Source organism: Dreissena polymorpha, chromosome 13, assembly GCF_020536995.1.
Source record: "Dreissena polymorpha isolate Duluth1 chromosome 13, UMN_Dpol_1.0, whole genome shotgun sequence".
Taxonomy (NCBI): Eukaryota; Metazoa; Mollusca; class Bivalvia; order Myida; family Dreissenidae; genus Dreissena; species Dreissena polymorpha.
In genome coordinates, this window is record NC_068367.1 from 54,582,893 (window position 1) to 54,607,193 (window position 24,301).

Genomic DNA, 24,301 nt, shown 5'->3' on the forward strand with positions numbered 1-24,301 from the left:
ACAGCACACCTTCCAACAGGATGAAGATTATGCTGCAAAGGGAGAGAACTTCCGTTAGGGTAAGTAACTAATATCACCACAAACCCCCTCCCTTTTAAACTGTTTCAATAATTGTGTAATAGACATTCTAAAAATTAATTATCATAATACAGGTGCACATAATTCATTTTTGTATTTAATTTCTAAATGATGAAAAAAGCCAAGTTCCGACATAACTATGCACAAATTATTTATATAATACATTTAAATTAATAAAGCACAAGTTACACAATTGTAGTTTCCTTTTGTATGAAAACAAAATAATTGTGATTTCCTTTTGTATGACCATTGACCAAGCATACCAAGTAACTACCCATTCAATATTCAAATGCATTAAAAATGTAATAATATAAGAGTGCAAAACTCTACTAATTCGTTATAGATCTATCCTTACATGAAACTGACTTTTGAGATTGTATATTGTAGTTACAGCGTGTTTCCTCTATATAAAGTAAGTACTGTAAATCGGCACCATTCCCAATGCAACCATTTTTCCCAATTTCAAAATGAAAATTCCCAATTCAAGTAAAAACAAGGGACAAAATTGTCACAAAACCAGGTTTTCATTGTGAAAAAAAAATCTGATAAAGGGAGAAAACTCAAACTGAACTTTTGAAATGACCAAAAAAAATTAACCCCCTTTGTAATTATTTTTTTTTTTTTTAATCTATTTTTAGTCGTGGCGACCTTGACATTGGAGATATTGACGTGATTCTTTCGTGGGACACACCGTCCCATGATGGTGAACAAATGTGCCAAATGATTTTAAAATCTCACAATGAATGACATAGTTATGGCCAGGACAAGCTCATTTATGGCCATTTTTGACCTTTGAACTCAAAGTGTGACCTTGACCTTGGAGATATCGACGTAATTATTTCGCGCGACACACCGTCCAATGATGGTGAACAAATGTGCCAAATGATTTTAAAATCTGACGATGAACGACATAGTTATGGCTCAGACAAGCTCATTTATGGCCATTTTTGACCTTTGAACTCAACGTGTGACCTTGACCTTGGAGATATCGACGTAATTATTTCGCGCGACACACCGTCCAATGATGGTGAACAAATGTGCCAAATGATTTTAAAATCTGACAATGAACGACATAGTTATGGCCCGGACAAGCTTATTCCGCCAGCCAGCCAGGGTTGAATAATAATATATGGATTGAATAAAATACTTGCATTTGCCACCCAGTCAAATATGACATTCCTGTATTTGAATTCATACTTAGAATTTAGAAATCAAAAGTAAATGCTGCTATGTAGCAATGATTAACCATTACTTTTGACCCAGGGGTCAGATAAAAATTCCAAATAGTGAAGGGTCACACATATGCTCATAGCTACCATGTGTATAAGTTTCAAGGTTCTAGTGCTTATAGTGTAGGAGGAGAAAGTTGCCAGGACGAATGGAAGAAGGAGATAACCACAATATCCCCACCTTTTCTCCGAAAAGCGTGGGGATAATAAAAATCACATTTTAAATTTCAACTATCTACCAAACTATGCTAGATAATAATTTCTATTTGGAACAACAGCTATTCCACTTCACGTACATGTGTCTTGCAAAAGTTCAGTAGCACAGACCTTATAAAAGGAATTACCAGATTTGAGAATAATTCAATTTTTAGCTGCAGAGAACACAGGAATTCTCTTGTTCAAACATTGTCTGTGTTGCAAACCGTTTTTTCCTTTGGAAAACCTGGTTAATTTTCCTTCGGAAAACCTGGTTAAAAATCCAAATTCACAGGGAAAAAAATCGGCGATGTTTACTCTTTTGTTTTACCGCGAAAATCAAGTAAAACTTAAATCAGTGCTTGTTAACCAACAGGGGAAGTAACCGCAGCAAGTGTTGATGACGATATATTGATTGGTTCCCATTGTCTGAATACTCCTGTACTCGATAAGGGGAACCTTAATCAAAACGCAACACATTTTCGCAAATTACCACTAACGATGGCGTCGCATAATTCGAAGTATTATCGCAAGAAAATAAACAAAAAAGCAGTCGATAAGTGCAGCCCTCTAACTAACAGATTCACATCCATGTACGTCAACATCACAAGTACTAGATATTATATTAAATGATATTCCCAAGGTTTAATGATTTAATTGTATGCAGTTATAATAATGTTATAGTATTCTGTTGCAACTGTTTTGCAGAAAGAAAACTGATGTTTTGATCAAGTTGTAGATTGTGATATTTCAAACATTTTACTTTCTGATAAATTGAGCAAGCAGACAATGTTTGAACAAGAGAATTCCTGTGTTCTCTGCAGCTAAAAATTGAATTATTCTCAAATCTGGTAATTCCTTTTATAAGGTCTGTGCTACTGAACTTTTGCAAGACACATGTATGTGAAGTGGAATAGCTGTTGTTCCAAATAGAGATTATTATCTAGCATAGTTTGGTAGATAGTTGAAATTTAAAATGTGATTTTTATTATCCCCACGCTTTTCGGAGAAAAGGTGGGGATATTGTGGTTATCTCCTTCTTCCATTCGTCCTGGCAACTTTCTCCTCCTACAGTATAAGCACTAGAACCTTGAAACTTATACACATGGTAGCTATATAATGAGCATATGTGTGACCCTTCACTATTTGGAATTTTTATCTGACCCCTGGGTCAAAAGTAATGGTTAATCATTGCTACATAGCAGCATTTACTTTTGATTTCTAAATTCTAAGTATGAATTCAAATACAGGAATGTCATATTTGACTGGGTGGCAAATGCAAGTATTTTATTCAATCCATATATTATTATTCAATGATAAATATAAAATAAACCAGAAAGCACACAGTTTTTCGAGTTTAGTATATGCTTTATTCAGATTTGAGCATAATTAATAAATTTCCCAATTTGGATGAAAACAAGGCTAATTTTCCCAATTTGACCTGTACCGGCACCAGTCCCAAAGTTGTGAGGAAAAACGCTGGGTAAGAAAACTGGAATGCAGTCTGTAACAATAAAAAAGATCTGTTTGTTTAGGAAAATTATTAGGATCACTTCACATGATCAAGCTTTAATGCAGTACTTATTTAATTTATTTCAAGGATTAACAAGAGATGTGTTTGTCAGAAACACAATGCCCGTTGTTGTTTTTCTTTTTTATCGAGTGCACCGGGATTGTCTCCCATATGGCCATCGCCCCCAGTAAGACGTGTTAGTTGGTTACGGGGGCTAGTGCAAGATACAGGAGACACCCCGTTCCAGAGGTGACCCTGGGTCTTTTAGTGCCTGGTGTATAGCACCTAGTACACTGCACCTCGGTTTAACGTCTCATGCGAAAGACGAGTGCTTAACACAATGCCCCCTATTGCGCCACTTTGAAATAAAATGTCAATATATCATTTGGCAGGTTTAGAAATTATCTCCCTTTTAAAGCTTAATACTTCCCTTGGATTGTATTTCGGGACTTTTGACCTTGCAGGATGACCTTGAACTTTACCTTTCACCACTCAAAATGTGCAGCTTCATGAGATACACATGCATGCCGAATATCAAGTTCGTATGTTCAATATTGCAAAAGTTATGAAGAATGTTAAAGTTTTGGTTAAAGTTTTGGGACACACACACACGCACACACACACATACAATGACAGACAGGCCAAAAACAATATACCCCCGATCTTTCTATCCTGGGGCATAAAAAGAACAACAGGTCATAAAGGCGCATAGGTCGCTCACCTGAAAAATGTAGAAACTAACCTGTTATGAGCAGATTTTTTATTTTTTACTCTGTATATCACAGATTTAATATGTCCCCCCCCCCCGAAACAGGACTTTGACAAAGGATTTGTTTTGCAAACAACTGACCATAAGAGTTCATCTGATCATATTAGTGTGACACCCTTAAGTCATTTACGACCAATGCCAATACATCTGGCAATGTATCAGGTGCAATGGTGCAGTGGTTGCTGAGTAACCCATGGAAATTATGCCAGGCAAATGTATCTGCGAAAAATCTGGCCGATCAGTCAATCTGCTCACGAGCTATCAATCATATTTATAACATTCAGTGTCAGTGACTTTGATCGTTGACCTAAATTTCAATATGAATTATATACTGTTCAAGGTCAATGCATCTGCAAAGTATGAGGCCCATCACTCAATCCTTTCATGACACGTCGAACAGAAAACAAATAAACACTTAATGTCACAGTAGAGGTCATCTACTGTCCAAGACCAATGCACATGGGAAGTATAAAGCCAATTATTCCCTCCGTTCACAAGTTATTGATCGGAAACAATTTTCACTCTTAGTGTGACAGTAACCTTGACCTAGTGACCCCAATTTCAAAAGGGGTCATCTACTGGCAAAGGCCCATGCACATGGGAAGTATCAAGCCAATTGGTCAATCCGTTCACAAGTTTTTGATCGGAAACGAACTGGTCTACCGATAGACCGACCGACATCCCGTAAAACAATATACCCCCTCTTCTTCGAAGGGGGTCATAATTTAAGGTTTTACTATATAAATATTTATATATAAAAACTCTAGGGTAGGGCCAACTTTGACCACAGTGGCATGATTTGAATAAACATAGTAGAGGACCACCACACGATATGGAACACAAGTCTATAAGTCTGATGTGTATTTTCTTTTGACCCAAGGGATATGATTTGAACAAAACTAAGAAGAGGAAAACTATAAATGTTTAACACCAAATATCAAAGCCCTGTCCCTTGCGGTTTCATAGAAGATTGTATATGTTCATCGATATTTACCATACATGTCAATATAAATAATACGACCCCTGGGGCACAGTCACTTTGACACCAGGGGAATCATTTAAACAAACTAAGCAGAGGACCACTTAAAGACATCATATGCCAAATAACAAACCTGTTGTCCTTGTGGTTTCAGAATTGTGCCTGATATACCGGTACATATAATGAAAATGAGTAACCCCTAGGGAAGGGCCAATTTTGACCCATTGGGCATTTTTTTAAACAAATTCGGTAGAGGACAATCACATCTTTGTGTTTTCATAGATTTTAAAGTTATTTACTATACAAGTCAAATTAAATCATGTGACACCCTAGGTGTGATCAGTTTTGACCCTAGAGGCATGATATGATGAAAGTCAGTAGACGACCATATGACGATATTAAATCCCTGACCCTCGTGGTCTCATAGACACTTTTTAAAATCTATTTTCAGCTCCGGTGACCTACATATGCAATGGACTGGAATGAATCGAACACCTTTGAAAGAGGGTCTACCAAAGATCATTCAGGTGAAGTTTCATTAAAATCTGTCAGAAGACTACAGACAACACGGTATCCTTAAAGCTCCCCATGAGCACTATGTGTTAAGGTGAGCGTAAAAGTTGTACCCATGTTCTATCCATGGATTGGCCAACTACTGTAATAAAGAGAATTCTCTCTTCATCAATAAAAAAACAACAGCACTGTCAGAAATTGAACATTGCTTTAAAACAGATGTTTTAAATATGTTCACATATTTATATATTAAAATAAATAAATATTTGCTTTAACAAGCAGTTGTCAACAAGAGAGACTACAATAAGCAGAGAGCATTATTCCTCATAACATTTTTTTTTGTTCTATCTATAAATATGCAGTTTCACATCGTTCATTGAAGTTATGTGAAATTGCCAATTGTCACTCGTCTTAATTCATATAAAATACACTCATTATCTCAAAGTTTTTAACTAAAATTATCTAATAAGTCAAAGTTTTTTGGGCGTAGCTGTTTAACCCAGCTTTTCACCTTAAATGACTTTTAACATAATGCCAGCAGACTCGAATGAATACACTTCATTAATTCCAATGGCTGATTTGAGCATTATCTCCCATAACATTGACAACATCACCGCCATCTGCGCAGTCTTGTCAGGACATGTATACTGAATAGGCTACTCTGGAGATACCACGAAACCTTGCATGCTTTTTTAAACTAATAGCTAAAATATATTCCTTCATGTTGAATAGTACAGCAATTATGTACAATAAAAAAATCACAGACGTTTTTGTTAAGGTAAATCTATTTATTGAAATTTTGATTGCATCAAAACCCTTAAGGCTTTATTAGGCACTCTTGATTTGATTCTCTGGTTAGAACCAGTACTTTCTGTCTTTGAAGAAGATCTTGAAAATTCTCTTTTCATGAGGATCACATATGGGACCTCATGACAGCTAAGCAGACACCATATTAATTGTGCCACCACAACATTTTGTTGTTTTATTGTTTAGCGTGATATCATTTTGTGTGTTATGGCATCTTACATGTATGTGTATTTCTCCAGTTTATTGTCTGAAAGTTGAAATTGATAGGATTAACAGAATACAAGCGTTAATGTTAAGAACCAAGTCTTGAGCTTTGGGTAATTTAAGCCAAGAGAAATACTATTCTTAATTTCTTTACTTTATTAAAAAACATCTTTAATTAGACCCAATGAGCCTGAAATTGGGGACAAGAGGGAAGGCTCTTCGCAGCTGACAGTCTTCTGTACAGAAAGATCAAGTCTCCAGAGGATGCGCAGATACTACAGGGTGACCTCAATGCCCTTCAAGAGTGGGAAACAACTTGGAAGATGTCCTTCAACCCAGACAAATGTGAGGTACTGAGGATAACAAGAAAGCGAACCCCAATACAAGCAGCCTACAGCATTCACAGGCACCAACTAGCCTTAGCAAAGACAGGAAATTACTTACAGGACTACAAGCAGCACTAGCCTGATGATCGCAGACCTTGGACTACCTAGCCTAGAACTCCGCCGCCAGCACCCAAAACTCTTGATGATGTATCGGATCACTTATGGTCTTCTCGACATTCCAGCAACCAATCCCTTCTGGCGATCAATCACATCTACACGAGGACATTGTGGTAAAGACTGGTTCGACTAGACCGTCCCAACCTGTCCTGCAGTGGCAGTGCCTTCCCCAGGCCATTTAAGCGCCCCTTGCCGGGGCGCTTGAATTTCGAAATCATAGTCCCCGGGGCGCTTGAAATTTTCCGATCAGTGTATTCTTCAGTAAAAGAAAGTGGAGATTGTCCAAAAAAATCAAGGTTTCCCTATCAGTGTATCAATATTCCCTGTTTTAAAAGAGCACTCGGTACCTACTTTCACAAGTAATCGCCATAAACACCACATGGGGTAATGGATAATCCACTGATAAGAGAATAGCATGACGCGCGTATCGATTATTCTAGCCACATTACACGGTCATTTAAATGCTGACAAGGATGTATCTGGTAACTTTCCAGTCGTCAAACTGTGAAGTTCATCGTCCAATCGGTTATGCGAATGCTTATGAGGGCGGGGTTAACTATCGACCATTATTTTTGACTGACGTCGGGCATGAAGTAAGAGTTTATCGCAGCTTGATTAGCAAGTAGTTGTACCATTTGAGTAATATAAAACCGGTAATTAGAACAGTACAGAACATTAAAGACGGTTTCGGGCATCATCATCACACCTTTTTACTGTAAACAAGTGTTACCTATGACTCATAATTAATACGAGAAATTAATTGCAAGTGGTAAACAATTAATTATTATAGCGGTTACAATTATGTGATAACAATTTATTTAATTCCAGTACATGTATATTTCAACATGTCCATTTATAGAACTGATTCACCTCGTTTTTCTGACATTTATTCGACACGTAATGCGCTTTAACAAATTTTCGTTGAATTAATTACGCACACTTGTAAATGCTTCGTCCGATAATCGATAGTTAGAAGACCGGCCGTGATCCTCGTGGACAACGTGAATTTCATGCATAATTCCGTCAAAACATTTATTCGACTCGTAAAGTGTGTAAACAAATTATCGTTGAATTTATAACGCAACGGTTAATATTTGTTGAAATCTCAAATGGGAATAATTAAATTTGTAATCCGAAACCCATTACCGTAAGTCGATGTTAACGCGTTTTTAATCCGAAACACACTTCCGAATGTAAATGTTACCGCAACGTTAAATATTTTTGCTTCAAATTAGCAGCGCGAATTTATTTTGTGTCGAATCTTTTTCTCAATTAAAAAGAGCGCGAAAATTATGCAGCATGTACAACGTCGCGTCTATTGCATACAAATGGCGTGTATTGAGCGTTTTAACAAGCACACAACAGGTCAGGGGATTGACGCATATTCAGAGGCAATATTTCATCAAATCAATAAATAGTCACTTAAAAAATGACAAGGTTTGTGTTAAAGAAATATCTGAAAGCTTTTATCGTAAATATTTACCAGAAAGAGTTTGATAAAAACGGAATAAACGGGATTATCGGGTAATAAATAGAAACTTGAAAAATAGTAAGTATACAGTAATAGATTCGGGTTGAAACGGATGTATTGGGGAATCGTTCGAGTCGGGATTTTACTAGCTGTGCGGAAAAGTTTTAAAACAATTAAACAATATAAAAATATATATTTTTAAATGACTGGGGGATTTTTTTGAAGAGTCATAGCGCACCAAATGACGTCTTTTGACGCTGTTTTTCTTTGAGTTATAACGCACCACAGAACGTGAATTGACACGTTAAATTAAAAAAAAAATCAACGTCGGGAGGGGACACCCCTCCCGAACCCACCCCCGGGGCGCCTGAACAAATTCCTGGGGAAGGCACTGCAGTGGCTACTGTGAAATAGTCTCCAGTTCCAGTTCTGCTATTCCTTGTACAAGACGTATTTTCGATCTCCTTGGAAAAGCCAAGATAATCCTGGTGATCCTGTACGCAAGTGACTGAAGGCAGCGACAAAACGTAAGTATAGATCTTGTTGTAGTGTCTATTCTACAATAACATGGACTAGAAGACATGGATGGTGCAGTGGTCCCTTACTGTATACCATACTGCAGAACAGACACCCACCGTCACTCCTTCTTCATCTCCTGACCTTGATTGTGGAATCAGCTACCAAAGCACCTCACAGTTCCACAGACCCCATAGTCATTCAGTGAAGGACTGCATGGCCGGCCTCCAATTCAAACATTGAGCCTTCCTGACTGTACATTTTATAAATATTAAAGGTTTTACTTTTTTAAACTGCGCTCTCACGATCACCTTGTAAATAAACAAGTATCATTGGAAACGATAGATGCTCCCCGATGATGCGCTTTGTCAATCTATGTGTTAATAACCACCTAAAAAAAATCTATTATTAGGCTAGCCTTAGTGACCTTGACCTTGAACCCAGTGACCACAAACCTCATCAAAAGGTAGAGGTCCATGCAAGGTACCTACATGCCAAATATGAAAGAGATCGGTAAAGTAGTGAAGGCCATATGAGAAACTGTAACAAAAGCGTGACGGAAACTATTATTAGCCTCGGTGACCTTGACCTTGAACCCAGTGACCTCAAACCTCATCAAAAGGTAGAGGTCATAAAAATGTACGAGTATGCTCCAGAGTGAGATTTTGCATCACATGGAAGAAGAAGAGCGAGTCTGAAATAACTGCGGACAAAAAGCTTGGTGCCGACACAGGCAGCAGTATCATAAATTTGCCCCCCCCCAGGGGTTCCAGATTGTTAAATGTACACCTTTTGTGTATGGTTTGACTTTTCAACAACGAATATTGACAAAAATACACAGTTTGAAAAAATAACCCTTGTCTATGTATCATATATACACAAGGTATGAAACGCTCTATATGCCTATTGCTGAAAGATTGTGGAACACTGGACGTGACCTTTTTCATCAAAAACACACATGTTCCCATGCAGTTGCCGACAAAATCCAACTAGATTCGTTAAAAGACAGTAAAAGCAACGTGATTACACAACTAACCGATCTCCTGCTTGGCTAATAACTTTAATATTCAATTAAATTTCACTTTATCGCTATATGTCACTCTGTGTTTCATCTACACATGTACACCATTTTAATTTTATAACACGTCATCTGGTTGGTTGTTCTCATTGTGTTGGCCAATGATATGGCGTTTTAGAACCGAGTATTCGATCGACAAAATATGACAGCAAACAGACATGTAGCGAGAAAGTCGAATTTAATTGAATACTAAAGTTATTAGCCGAGCATGAGATCGGTAAGTAGTGTAATCTCGTTGCTTTTACTGTCTTTTAACTAATGCGCACGTGCATACAGAACCAAAACAAAACGTCCGATAATAGGTGCTGTTCGATAACAGGTACTTAGAAGTTAGACGATACTGCTGCCTGTGGGTGCCGAAAGATTTTACATTGCTAGAAATTTCACTTTATATACGTTGACACTATACTATTCAGTATTCGTTTAATACTTTATACATAATAGTACATATAAATACCTAATTCTTCCAACCAAGGTCGTTATAAAACGTTGAAATTTGCGTTAATAAACACATTTTCGTTAGAAATTTAATTAGTCCAAATAATTAGACGTAAGCTACCCCGCGTCCAAATAATTAGACGTAAGCTACCCCGCTTACGTCTAAACGGCTACCGTCGTTTTCCTGTAGCAAATTGAGTTCAACTTAAACTTTTTTACGTTAAATCTTGCTAATGCATAAAATTATCATTAATTAGACATAAATGTGAGCAATTACCTCTTAAATGTGTAAAATTTGTGCTTTTAAACCACTTATGTACATTTTAAAAATAAACATACACAACATACGAAGTGTGTTTGTCGTTTATAGAATTACATTGAATTATCTTGAACGAAATTATTTTTTGAATAGGTTACACATAACCAATTGTTGTTGTAAAACAAACCACATCACTTTTTAGCTTTCTGTACTTTTTAATTCAATGAAACCTATATGTGTGTGTTAAAACTACCAGTTGTATCACGGCGTGTATATTGATAGGAAATGAATCGAGTATTTGACCCTTAATGTAGTAAATTCAATCATATGCAAAAACTATTCATCCGATTTTATTGTTTTATACGTTATCTTGTTGCTTATTAATTCCTCTTTCAAAAAATATACGTTTTAGTATATTCCCGTTGTTATTAATGGATTTATAGCGAGATAAACACAAGAAATACACATGTTATGTTTTACCACCGCGCGTTTTACCGTGATGTGGCTATCGATCTTGTACAATAAGCGTACAGCGAAGCGCCGAGGTTATACATTTTGATGTACCCACTCACGTCTTTTGTTGAATTATAGTTTCATTTCTCGGCCGATTTTGACAAATTATATATCTTTAGAAAGCTTACGTTACGTAGTAAACAGATATATAAATATATATTATGTTTTTCTTCTGATTTCGACAGTCCGGCGAGTTATAACTTTAACTTTTGCAAATATCATACCGTTTTGGAGTTTTAGAATCTAGATTTACGGTTGACATGTTCGTACTTAATACCAATTTGTGGCGTTCTTCTGATTTCGACAGCCCGGCGAGTTATAACTTTAACTTTTGCAAATATATACCGTTTTGGAGTTTTAGAATCTAGATTTACGGTTGACATGTTCGTACTTAATACCAATTTGTAGCGTTTATATTTGGAGTTCAGTTTTAAAAATTACATCTTGCTTAGGAGAATAGAATTCTGTATACGATAGAAAAAAAATTGTTTAAAAACGAAAGTAATTAAGGAATGAAGGCGGAAGAAAGTAGCGCGCGTTCCAAACGCACTGAACTGATGCTACGTTCTTGGCGATTATGCTTTTGTTTAGAAACCGGCCATTGAATTTTCTTTGCCATGATTATTATATTTTTTATGGAATATATTGTAGTATTTTGTTCGCGAAACATATCAATAAAGCTTATTATAAATAAATCTTAATAAATAAACGATTTCAGCTCTTGTTTATAACACAGAAAGGGTGTTAAATTTATGATGAAACAGCGTATATAGCGGACCCTCTCGATTTTATTCGGCTTTGCATGCATACTTGAAATAAAATGGGTGTCAAAAACATTCATCGTTTGCTGTTAATTATCAACGAGGGAATTATGTATAATTATATGAAATGTTATTTACCTTAAATTACAAATTTATTAAAGATTCTTGAAAATCACGGTCGGTGTTACGCGGGTCATTTCGTATTTTGACATCAGGGCATCATGTCCAACTATTCAAAATCAGATTTTTTTCACTGGGACGATGACGGCTTAGCTTTAGACAGGCAGACAGATAGTTTATTCAGACTTATACAACAGTACATCGTCTTCAACTCAAATATATAAATTATTTTTAGACGAATTGTTAGGTGATTACACATATAGCAGTGATGATTCTGAGAATGTTGCCATGTTTCTTATCCGTGTAATCTAGAGTCCGTGGTTTGAGCATTTTTATCGCGGTGTTCAATAAAAGATATCTCAATAATCTTGTTTATTGATAGATCTGTGGTTTTATTGCCCCTGTGTTCAGCACAAACCAATTATCTCGTTATGATCAGATACTGTGCCGACCAATACTAATTAACACTATGGTGTCATACGCTACAGCAGGGACCTATACTTGTGATCATGGAGTCTTAAGTGCAAGACTTAAAAAAGTATGTTGTTTCGCTTGCGGTTGTTAAAGCCAAAACGGGGCTTCCCAGCTGGCACAGCTGCTGATATTCGGATCTGAATACCTAAACTTATTCAAACCTTATTCTTAACCGTTGCGCGTTTTACGATATCGGATTTTAGGCGGGAATACAACTCAGTGAAACTATTCAATTTCTTATACAACATTAAGCATATTAACAGTTATTGAAATTAACAATATCAGCGACATCTTTTTAAAGACTAAACACCTTTTCAAGTATCGAATTTAACATGTCAATAAAATATATTAATACCAAAAAAGGTTTCATTTAATATTGTTCACATGAAACCTTTAAATGAAAGTGTCGCTTTAACTATTTTCCGTGTCTTATTAAGCCGCGAATCGTTTGCTAAAAACAGTGAACAAAAAGGGCTTCACGTTCTAATTCTTAATGAAATACAAAAATAAGTATAACATAATTAATAACGTCCATAAACACACACGGCAAGATCAAAGTCTTCATGGAAAACTTATATGACATTCCACGTAAATTATTATTTTCGTCTAAATCTAATACTATATATAAAGAAACAATGTATTTATAACCGACCAATGAGGTAACATTATGCAACTTTCAATTTACACAGTGCTATATGGCAACAATATGGAATTTGAACAGTGGTAGTGTTTTAAGGTCTGGACTATCATTACTTGTAAGTTTGTATAAACATTTTTCTAGTGCAATTAGTAAAATAATGTTTATATTTTATGTTTAATAATGTATTGCATGATTATTCTGTGCTGTAATATGAATTTGATGCCGTTAAAGCTTCCGACATGAATTCATGTCGGAACGATGCTATTGCAAAATAACGTTAAACGATATGAGGGCGATGTAAATCGACCTCATATTTATAGGAGTAGAAATTTAATAAACATTTGATCAAGAGATCTCTTAAAGCGCTTCGAAGAGACCGAGCTGAGGTTACACTATACCATGTTACAAGTATAAAAAAAAGGTTCGCAGAAGACAGGTCCCTTGGCCCTGGTGTCAACTACGAACTAACAAATATTCATAGTTAACAAAAGAGACATTTACAATAACTATCTATAGTTCTCGTTTGAACAATTTCAAGAGTGGTTACCGGTAATCTAAATTGTCTGTATAAAGATAAGATAAGATTTATTTTGAGTCGGCAAGACATAAATAGACAACATAAGCCATTAAGGCTTTTGAACCGACTATATAAACATGTGTTTAAATGTAACAAGTATAAAACAGCTACAATATAGAAATAAAATATAGCACAATTAAGTTAATAGATATGATTTGTATGCTGAAAAGTTAAAGAAATCATAGTATTACCTTCTACTAGTTTTCATATTATTTAAAGAAATGTTGTTGTGCAGGAAGCCGCTGATCTTAATCTACAAGAAGATCTAAAAAAAAACTGCCATAAAAATGTGCGAGCTTAAAAAAACTAAGAAGAAACGAAACACAAAATGAGCTAAGAAAATGGGTAAAAGCGAAGTATCAGCTAGATCGAATCAGATTCGAAGTGAAATGGTCAGCAGCTTCCTCACAAATAAAAGGTTGCAAGTACACATAAGCACATATAAAACTGACAAGCGCATCAAGTACACATAAGCACATATAAAACTGACAAGCGCAGCAAGTACACATAAGCACATATAAAACTGACAAGCGCAGCAAGTACACATAAGCACATATAAAACTGACAAGCACAGCAAGTACACATAAGCACATATAAAAACTGACAATCACAGCACACAAAAGGTAGTTATAGATTTAAGGTAAAAGCAGATTACATGACAAACAAAATAATAGTAAAGAATGTTCATGGATTGGCATCAAGCACATACACTGACAAGCAAGGCAAGCTTCGGATAGCACTAGAATTTAGGTAAACAGATTACAACAAATAACTTAGTAATGAATAATGAATAACGTTCATTTGACTGGCGTCATGCAACTAGCTCTAAACATAAAAACATTAATGCATACATAGACGGGTACACAAAAAACACCATACATATATGCATTTCAGCACAAACAACAAGCAGTACAGATTATTTAGACAATAGAAATCAGCAGGTTAATGTTGACATGCAATACAAAAGCACACACAAGTTTAAAGAGCGCAAAAAGCACTAAAAGCACAATACGCATGAAAAAGAAGGGCACAAAAAACTGTATTCATTATTTCACCAAAACCGTTAGTTACGAGACATTCCCTTATATATTTGGTTTTTGTCATGAATTCTGTTTCTTAGCCTGTCTCTCTTAAGCATGTAACACATATTTTTACAATGTGGTTATTATGTCAATTGATCAGTTTATAACAATATTTTAGCGCATTAATTTGGCGACATACATTCAAAGGGATCCTACCGAGTTCTCCGTACAGTCAAAGATCTGTAAATACACATTTATAGATCTTTGGTACAGTGCGAATGAGTTTGTAGATTTTTAACTCCAAGAAGTGATCTAAAAAATTTAGTGTGTATTGATTCGAGATAATACTATATTTAAACATTTCTGCTGTAAGTTCATCTATACCCATAGGCGGCTCCAAGGGGGTGGCGGACGCGGCGTACGCCCCCCACCTTCCTAAAATCGCCAAAGTTAAGTAAATTCATTTGATGTTTCACACTGAACTACTAGATCTAAATCGCCTATTTAAACTCATTTTTCTTCTTTTTCGTACACAAAATTTCCCAAATAAGAAGATACTTTGATGAAAGTACATAAGGCGTGACATGCTAGATAATTGGTTGTCAAAGCCTTCAAAATCACTAAAATCGTGGAGCTTACAAAGCCCCCCCCCCTGGACCCTGAGCAAATCTTTCAATATCCCGCTTCCCCACCCCCCCCCCCCCCCAAACCACAAATCCTGGATCCGCCCTTGTCTACCATGTCTCTTATTGTTGTTATGCGTGTTTACTGCAAAACGAATTTCTGACTCAGATATTTCTACGTCCAACAACTTATCAAACATGTCGGTGGTATTTATATTCTGGTATTGTTTTCGGATGGTAACAGCTCACCGAGGATTTCCCGTAAGTGCTTATAAAGACGGTCGGTTGTAAGCGAATAAGCCCAATCAACTCTTTTTTTTTGTTGTACAATTTCTAATTGATTTCCAGAAGGAAATCTTTCAAATTAATCGAGAGGTTCGGGACAGGAACCAGACACGAAACTGCCAGGTGGCACTTCAAAAGCTGTGACGCTGGGAATGTAACCCGCCTTTCAGTTTCGCTGAATGGGTCAAGTTCCCCACGGGTACTACTTCCCCTTACCCCAAATTTGTTTTCGTACCCAAAATTTTTCATTCCAATTTTTTTTTTCGTAACCAATTTTTTTTCGTACCCAAATTTTTATTGAACTCTATTTTTTTTCGTACCCACATTTTTTTTCGTACCCAATTTTGTTTGGCATAATTTGTTCTTACCCATAATGTTCGTACCCAAATTTGTTTCCGTACCCAAAATTTTCGTTCCCACAAAGACAATTGTGGTGATGTGGATAAACTTAAATTGATGCTTTTATATCCATCCTCTTCAAAAGCATCGTCACACCAGTACTGTCAGTACTTTGATTCTTAAATGTAGCGCGAGGTTTTCTTGTCTTTTTGTTTTATTTTATTTTGACCTCTCAAGTACTAAAGTTTGTATATTTTCTATCGTTTTATCCCTGCAGTAAATATTGCGTAGCCTTTTAAAATTATTTCTTTAACCATAACATTCCTTATTGAACCATTTTTTCTCTGTTGTGTTCGTTGGGCGAGAATTCGCACAGTTTATCGGCTGAGCGAAAATGTGTTTACTCATAGTTATGAGTAAATTTATTATTCTCTATTCTCAAAATACTATTAAATACTCATCAACATTATCAACCATATCATCATCATCCTTTCAACATCATTATCATACAAATAATAACCAAAAGACAAATGGGAGTGAGTGCTTGTATTTGACAGGACTTTCGACATATAAATGCAAAAAACAATTCTTCTGACGCCCGTATGTGTTCCATGTGCAACGGAAATCGACATTAAAGCCACCGCTCAGTTGATGAGTCTCGAGACGACTGTAAACGGTGTAACATCTTTGTTCAGATGTCTAAAGAACTGAAACGATACTATGTAAATGATGTAGGGCATGTTATCATAAATACTTAACATGCACATGTGTGGCATGTAAACAAGTGCAAATTTATTCATAACAATTCGACGGCAAGTATATACCTAAAATCAAGAATTACTGGTTGAATAAACTGATCCCCGCCGATGCCCAAAGTGCACACAAAACGCCCCCAATGCCCATCAATCACGTTAAGTTGCTTAAATATTATACATTTACAAATGTGATACATTAATTTGCTTAAAGAAGCTGCTATTATCTGCAAGATTCATCCACCACCACCAATCAAGAGAAGTGTACATGACTTCACTTACACCCAATACAATAATCGGTAGTAATAAACGATTCAGGTAAAACCGCGAGCGGGATACGCAACCCTACTGCTCATTCTTCTTGTATTTCTTTTTCTTTTAATGGCAGGGGGACGTATGAGGACCCATGTCTCAAGACCGGTGTCTAGGTGCCTTCATCACTTCCCGAAACCTCTTATTTTAGAGAAATCTACAAATAAGCAGCTATTATTATACTGTAAATATTAAGTGATCTTTAGCAAAACATGTAAATAAAACGTTATCAATTTCATTGCGCACATTAACATAACAAACAAACATCAAAAGCATCCCGTACACACCCCGGACATCAACAAGAAACAAACAAATCACTCACGCCATGAAACAAACAAATCACTCACGCCATGAAATCCATAAAACACTTAACAAGAATGTTGATATATCATAAGTAATATATATATATATATATATATATATATATATATATATATATATATATATATATATATATATATATATATATATATATATATATATATATATATATATATATGCATATGGCGATTTTATTATTATTTTTTTATTCAACAGCTACATTAAACCGACTTCAATATAAAACCAGTCACACCAAAACGAAAGAATTAAGTAATCGTAAAAAGTAGGATACCTTTTAAAATTAAATGTTCATTACATGAGAAAACAAAAAATGATAACACTGACATTTAAACATACCAAGATTTCAATAAATATGCAGGAAGTACTATCTCCAGGAAGTTAGAGTCTCAAAAATGTAACATATAACTTTAAAATACACATTAAAATCACAATATGAAGTAAAAGATGAAACAAAATAATCAATAAAACTTAGCTGCTTCAGACTTAAATGTAAATACACCCATCGATTTTCTCGGTAAATAAATCGGTTTTTGTTTATATTCCATCTCACATGGACTAAAATCCGAACTGAAAATAAACTTAATATCGACTTTATTATTGCAAAATAAACGTAAAAATAATGTAACCAATTATAACGACATACATATGTCCATTTAGGGCGGGCGGGCGGATTTATCACCTCTTCGTTCCTTTTCCATTACTTTTGCCTGTCAAACACACCCTCGAATGGCGACTCAATAGATTTGCAAATCATATATACCCAAACACGAAAAACTCGTGCGCTTTCGCGCTCAATCTTAAACACAAAACCCGTGCAATTTTCGCGCTAAACCATTACCATAATCTCTCTTCTAAATAAAATGTATAAAACCATTCTCTACCGTATTTATCAAACCTAGAATCATTTCATTTTACCGCAGCTATATTCCCGAACGACGTCCTCGATAGGCCGTATGTTTAGTGAAGCGGTAAGATTATTTAATAGTTCAGTTTCGCGGAGCAGTCTATTTTGTAAAATGGGGATTTTATCTTTAGTTTTGTTTTCTTTGTCTTTAGATTCATGCCTTACATTTGTACCATGCTTTTCATGCGTTTTTATGTTAACACAAAAATCCTGAATTAAGTTAAATGAATCGTATTTTAGTAAAAGATAGTCAACGACGCTTACTCCCCTACTAGAGCAAAAAGTGTATTCACACACTTTATCTTTGAACAGTCCCCAATCTTCCGTTTGCTATTAACATACCAGTTGCTTGACATTGTTGTAAAACACTTCTACCAGCGACATCAATGACTGTATCTTTACTGCTTCGTTGTAAATTATAAAAATAAAAATTTCCCGGACTCGCAAACAGTGTCAAAGAGGACGCAGCGTATTGTGTGTATTGTGTGACATTTCCTGGCAACAAAACCCGTGGAGAACTTGTGTCGGAACCATTCCGAAATTGGAAAAATGCTTAGATATACTAAATGGACATTTCAATCCTGACGGAAAGAAACACACAAAGGACGGTGGAGCAGGCTATCAGGCCCATAGTGAGTTTAGGACATTATCAGAGCAGTTTCTTGGTGTTCAAAAGAACAATGCGCCAGTGATTGCATTACGGGCCCGGGAAAAGAACGCGACAGATCTTGAATCCATTGCTAAAACTGTGCTGTTGTGTGCTCGACAATACTTGGCACTTCGTGGAGACAAGTATTCTTCAAAATACTTTGAGGACAAAGGCATAAACTTTGGCAGTTTTCAGGCTTTGTTAGAATTCCGTGTAGAGTCTGGCGACACTATTCTCAAGGAACACTTTGAGAGCTGTGGAAAAAATGCGACATATAGAAGCCCAAGGATTCAAAATGAACTAATAAACATAATGGGGAACACAGAAGAGAGGGAATTTGTAAGTGAGATCAAAAGTGGTGGTAAATTCTTTTTTATGTGTCAGCTGACGAGGTCCGTGACTTGTCTAACAAGGAACAATTAGCGATATGTGTAAGGTTCACAGATGGGCAAGCTTCAATCAGAGAGAAATGTCTACGTTTCGTTGATGTCAGCCCAGACCTTAGTGGTGAGACCCTATCCAACGCTATCCTAGATGTACTCACTGATGTTGGCTAAGATTCTTCTCTGATGCGGAGTCAGTGCTACGAGGGTGCTGGAAAGATACTTATTTTATTTATTAGAAAATTACCAAGAAGTGACTTTTTGTTTAAATTTCTTCAAAATGCAACTTTATATGTAGATGCCTTTTCATGAGCTTTAAATTCAGCCTTTCAGGTTGCGGAGCAAAATAGAAATTTCGTAGGAACTTAACTGTGAATTCTATTTACAAACTTTAAATTGATTTTCAAAAGTAATTTATTAACATACTTGTTAAGAAAATTATAACAAAAATGAATTGACAAGAGTTTTAGTAAGTAAATCTCTACGGTATTTTGTTATAAAATTAAGCACCCTTTGATTACAATGGGTACTCAAAGGTCAATATTGTATTTCAGGAAACATGACGGGAAAAACGAAAGGTGTCGTTCCTAGGATCCAGGCTCAGTATCCAAGAGCTCTACCATTCAGGTGCACCGCCCACCAACTAAACCGCTGTGTAGTCCATGCGTCTGATAGCACACTTGTTAGGAACATGATAGGTACAGTTGACAGGGTGAGTTAAAGATTTTCATAAGGCTAATACATAATCAAGATTTGAAAGGCGTTATATGCAAATGAAGATATCCTGATGAACAGATTGAGAATTGTTGTTTTCATCATAATTTCTCTCTAAATTAATTTGAACATAATATATATATATATATATATATATATAAATGAACAATTTCTCCGTATCCCACAATGATTTCTACACTACCAAATAGAAATAGTACTTTTGATTGTGTCATTGCCAGGGATCATGTGTTCCTTTATTTTCAGATCGCGGTGTTCTTCAACTACTCCCCAAAGCGACAAACTTGTCTGGAGGAATGCCGCTCTGCCCTAGAGGACACCGAAGATAAACGGTAGAAAGTCAAGACTCTGTGTCGAACTCGATGGGTAGAACGGCATAATGCTCTTTATAGTTTCATAGACTTCCTTCCGGCTATGGTCGACGCTATGTCTTAGTTAATGGAGGCAGAAACCAGGTCAACCACCACTGCAGAAATCTCTGGGTTTCTGATCGCGTCACAGAATTCAAATTCATTGTCGTCCTTGTGATTGTGACTCGGTGTCTGCGTTACATCAAGAACCTTACAATAACTTAGAAATAAAGGTATGTAAAAAAAATACAAATAGAAAATGTATTTTATTCAGTGTTAATTATATTTCGTATGTTTCAAGTTCCGTTTATTTTGTTTAAGTGCATTATTATACACAAGCCTGAGTTTTTATATAGTTCTGTGCGTTTCTGTGCGTTTCAGGCAAAAGATGCAATCTACACATGCCCGTAGAACTCTGGCCGTTCTTCAGGGCCTCTTGAATACCCCAGGAGAACACTTCTTGGCAGCCCCCGATAGAGTGGCCCGTCTCCATGCCGATGGTTTTGGCATCACTGTGTAACTTTGTACTGTTCAGAAACTAGCTGACAACTTCAACCTACCCGTTGACGCAACACTGGACAACTGGAGGCAGGTTCGAGGCAGCCTACAGGGCAAGAGAAGAAGGTTGAAGAGGCAATGGAGTGGGTGACCATCCATTTGCGTAACAGCCACAACCAGCTCTACAAGCTTGAAGCTGTTGGCCTTCTCCTCCCTACATCTACAGCTGGTAGGTACTTGACTAGGCTGTCAAGAGCACAATAACAAACAAATGATGTTTTTGTTTTGCTTAAATATCCCTTTGTATTCAAATCAAAGCGATTTAATAGATATAATTTCAGAGCAATTCACAATAATTGTGTGTATTTCAGACTGCAAGAGGGGCTTCAACACGACGAAAAGGATTAAGACAGAGAATCGTGCTCGCATGAAATCTGCTGTCCTCAATGCACTGATGATGGTCAGCATTGAAGGGCCAGACATTGAGGCAGTAGACTTCGGGGAAATGGTGGATGCCTGGCTCTAGGAGAAGCCTCGCAGAACAGTGTTTTGAACTTGTAATATGTAACTGTACTGTTGTTGTTTTTCAATCATGTTTTGCTTGCTAATGCCTACTGTTATTTTTCTTTTTATTTAATATTATAATACATGAATGAAATAAATTGATAAAAAATAAATAAATATTAAAAGAAAATGTTGTGTTTTAGTAGCTCCCAAGTAGTGCAGATTTTGATTTAGAACAGTTAGAAAATGGGGAAGAAAAGAAACCAGAAAGGGGCAAGATCCCTTCCGCACCAACCCCCCTTCCGCGCTGTCTTGCCGCTGTGCCTGACCAAATTCCTGGGGAAATGTCTATATATATATATTGAAAAAGAGGCATAACTTTTTACCACAGGGCAATAAAAATCACACCCAAAAACTTCTTATACTAGCTACAACTGTAACATTACTTTTAAAATTAAATTTTTTAAATTGAAAGGACTGGAAGATCTTTCGCGAACAAATTGAGTAAACACACATATCCATGGTGATTCTTAAATTAACCTCAATACTTTTAACTGGGGCTGCAGATGGATAGAAGATGAGGGACAATAGGTCAGGTGAACTTATTTTAATGGACTGAGCATATATTTGGTGGACCATAGTCCATCTAAGACTGTCAGGCCACTAAAGCACCTCTTTATATATAGCTAAATAAACTATTTATGTTAAAATTATTGTATCTTTAAATATCTAACGTCTTTTGATTTAATGAAAAACATTTGGAACCTAAACTGATTTTTTGTGCAAAATGTTTTTGAGCCTCGATCTGTGAAAAGTGGGCTTAATGCATGAGATTTATTTAAATATATTGGGCTCCTGGGCCCATATCCTATCCAGGGTACGTTACTTCCACCTGTGGTTGGGAATACGGATTGGTAAATATATAATTGTGTTTCATGCACGTGTCGGAAAAAAACAACAACAACAATTCTTTGATTGTTATTTTACAGTACAATTAAGCTTGTTAAATATGACTAGGTTACACAAACACTGGTTAATAATAATAATTTAGAACGGATACTTGCTACAGTTCTGATTAGGAAATAATGTAAATAAGTAATGTAATTACATGAATTTAAATTTAAAACACTGTTTCTATTAATAATAAAATGGTTTTAGTGTGAACATTTACCGGTATATTAATTGATTGATAAATACAACTTCCGTTAATATCACATGATAAAACAATAGCATGGTGTAGATCCAAGTGGGCAGAGTGGGAAATTGATGGGACATGGAGCTGCACCCCTTGGTTAGCTAAGCTGTAGCACTGGTCTGGTAGTTATACATTTTATTATTGTTTGTTGATATAATTGGGCTTGGGCTAATCTTTTATCTGAAACCATACTGTGTCTGCAAAAATCAACTTGTGATATATCCACAGATAAGGCACATTTCAACAGCCAAATAGCCATAAACTCCATGACACTAATGGCAGCTCTGTATGGACTAATACCAAACATTTGTATTTGGTGTCAATTTGACTGGTAGCCATGGAAATTCTTGAAACATAAGAAACTAAGAAATCAATCATAATATCAATGTATATATTGTTTTCTAAGGCTATTAAAAACTGGACATTCGAGTCAGAATTGGAACTCATCTTCGAGAACGTTACAGTGTTTACATAAAAGCCGCTTGAGAAGTTGAAATATTGGTCTTTATTTAACTTGTATTTATGATATTACGCACAAAGAAAGTTTAATTTTCGGCTAATTATAGGTGTTAACCTTTGATCGGCGTATACTATGTTTCGCATCTAATTTTATGAACCAATGGCCGTGGTGTCAAAATTATGTAGGAGCGACTGTCCGGGTTGTCAAAATTATGTTGGAGCGACTGTCCGGTTAGTAAAAATAATGAAGGAGCGATTGTCCGGGTTGTAAAAATCATGTAGGAGCAACTGTCCGGGTTGTCACAACAACGTAGAGCGAACGTCCGCCTTGTCAAAATTAGCGGAAGAGCGATTGTCCGTGGGAGCGATTGTCCGGATACCCATTTCAGAGAATTGCTAAGCTGTTCATTGTTTATGAAATCAATAAATTGTACTAATAATTACAAGCCATGCGCAAAACCTTTCTCAATTTATCTGAATATTTCAATATAATAGATTGAATGGTGTTAGTAAATAATATTAATATTTTTACTAATATTATTCCAATTCCATTTTAAAGGCCCGGTCAGACCGACTAACGAATATGTAACGGAGAGAAAACGGACAAAAAAAGCAGATTTTGGTTATCCGGTTATAAAATTTACCTGCTCTGCCGCTCAAGACTTCCACAATAGGTGTGTGAAGCGTAGGAAACACACATTGACCGCACAAGTACCGGTGATGTAACCGAAAAAAACGTACGTTTAACGGATATGTACCGGATAATTAACGGTCGGCTTACGGATATTAACGTGCGAGAAACGGACTTCTACCGGATAAAACGGCAGTGTAGCGCATTATTTCCGGACAAAACGTTCTCCCAACGTGAGAGAAACGGAAAAGTACCGAACATCAACGTACAAAAACCGGTCATTTTATTTCATGCTTAATTTATATGTTAAAGTATTATAATTGTATTTGCTTTGTTTTTAATGCATATTCTTGTTTGTTTCTTTATCATGAATGTTTATGTACACTTACGCCAACAATAAAATAAACAAGAAAATTCGTTGAATTGATATCCCCCAGGAAACTTGTGAGTGTATAAATAATCACAAGGCAATCAATGCAGTCAAGCTTACATAAATAAGTTTATACCGTTTTTTTGTTCACCTTACCATTTCAAAGAGAAGATTTCATTGTACAGATGTCTTTCAGAATGTGTTATGCTGCATTCGTATGTGGCTTGTTGCCACCCTTGATAAATAATACGTTTGATAACATTTGTTCTATTGTTTTGTTAAATAGGGCTTACAAATTGTGATGCATTTTGTAA

The 24,301-nt window shown here is 36.0% G+C and overlaps 1 long non-coding RNA gene across 1 annotated transcript; it reads right to left on the reverse strand.

Moving 5' to 3' along the window:
• Positions 1-16,441: 16,441 nt before the first annotated feature.
• LOC127855825 (uncharacterized) lies at positions 16,442-17,329 on the reverse strand. Its single transcript, XR_008037765.1, has 2 exons — positions 16,941-17,329; positions 16,442-16,613 (listed from the first exon to the last, which is right to left on the reverse strand). It is a non-coding gene; the product is annotated as an uncharacterized LOC127855825 (long non-coding RNA).
• Between the last annotated feature and the right edge of the window lie 6,972 nt (positions 17,330-24,301).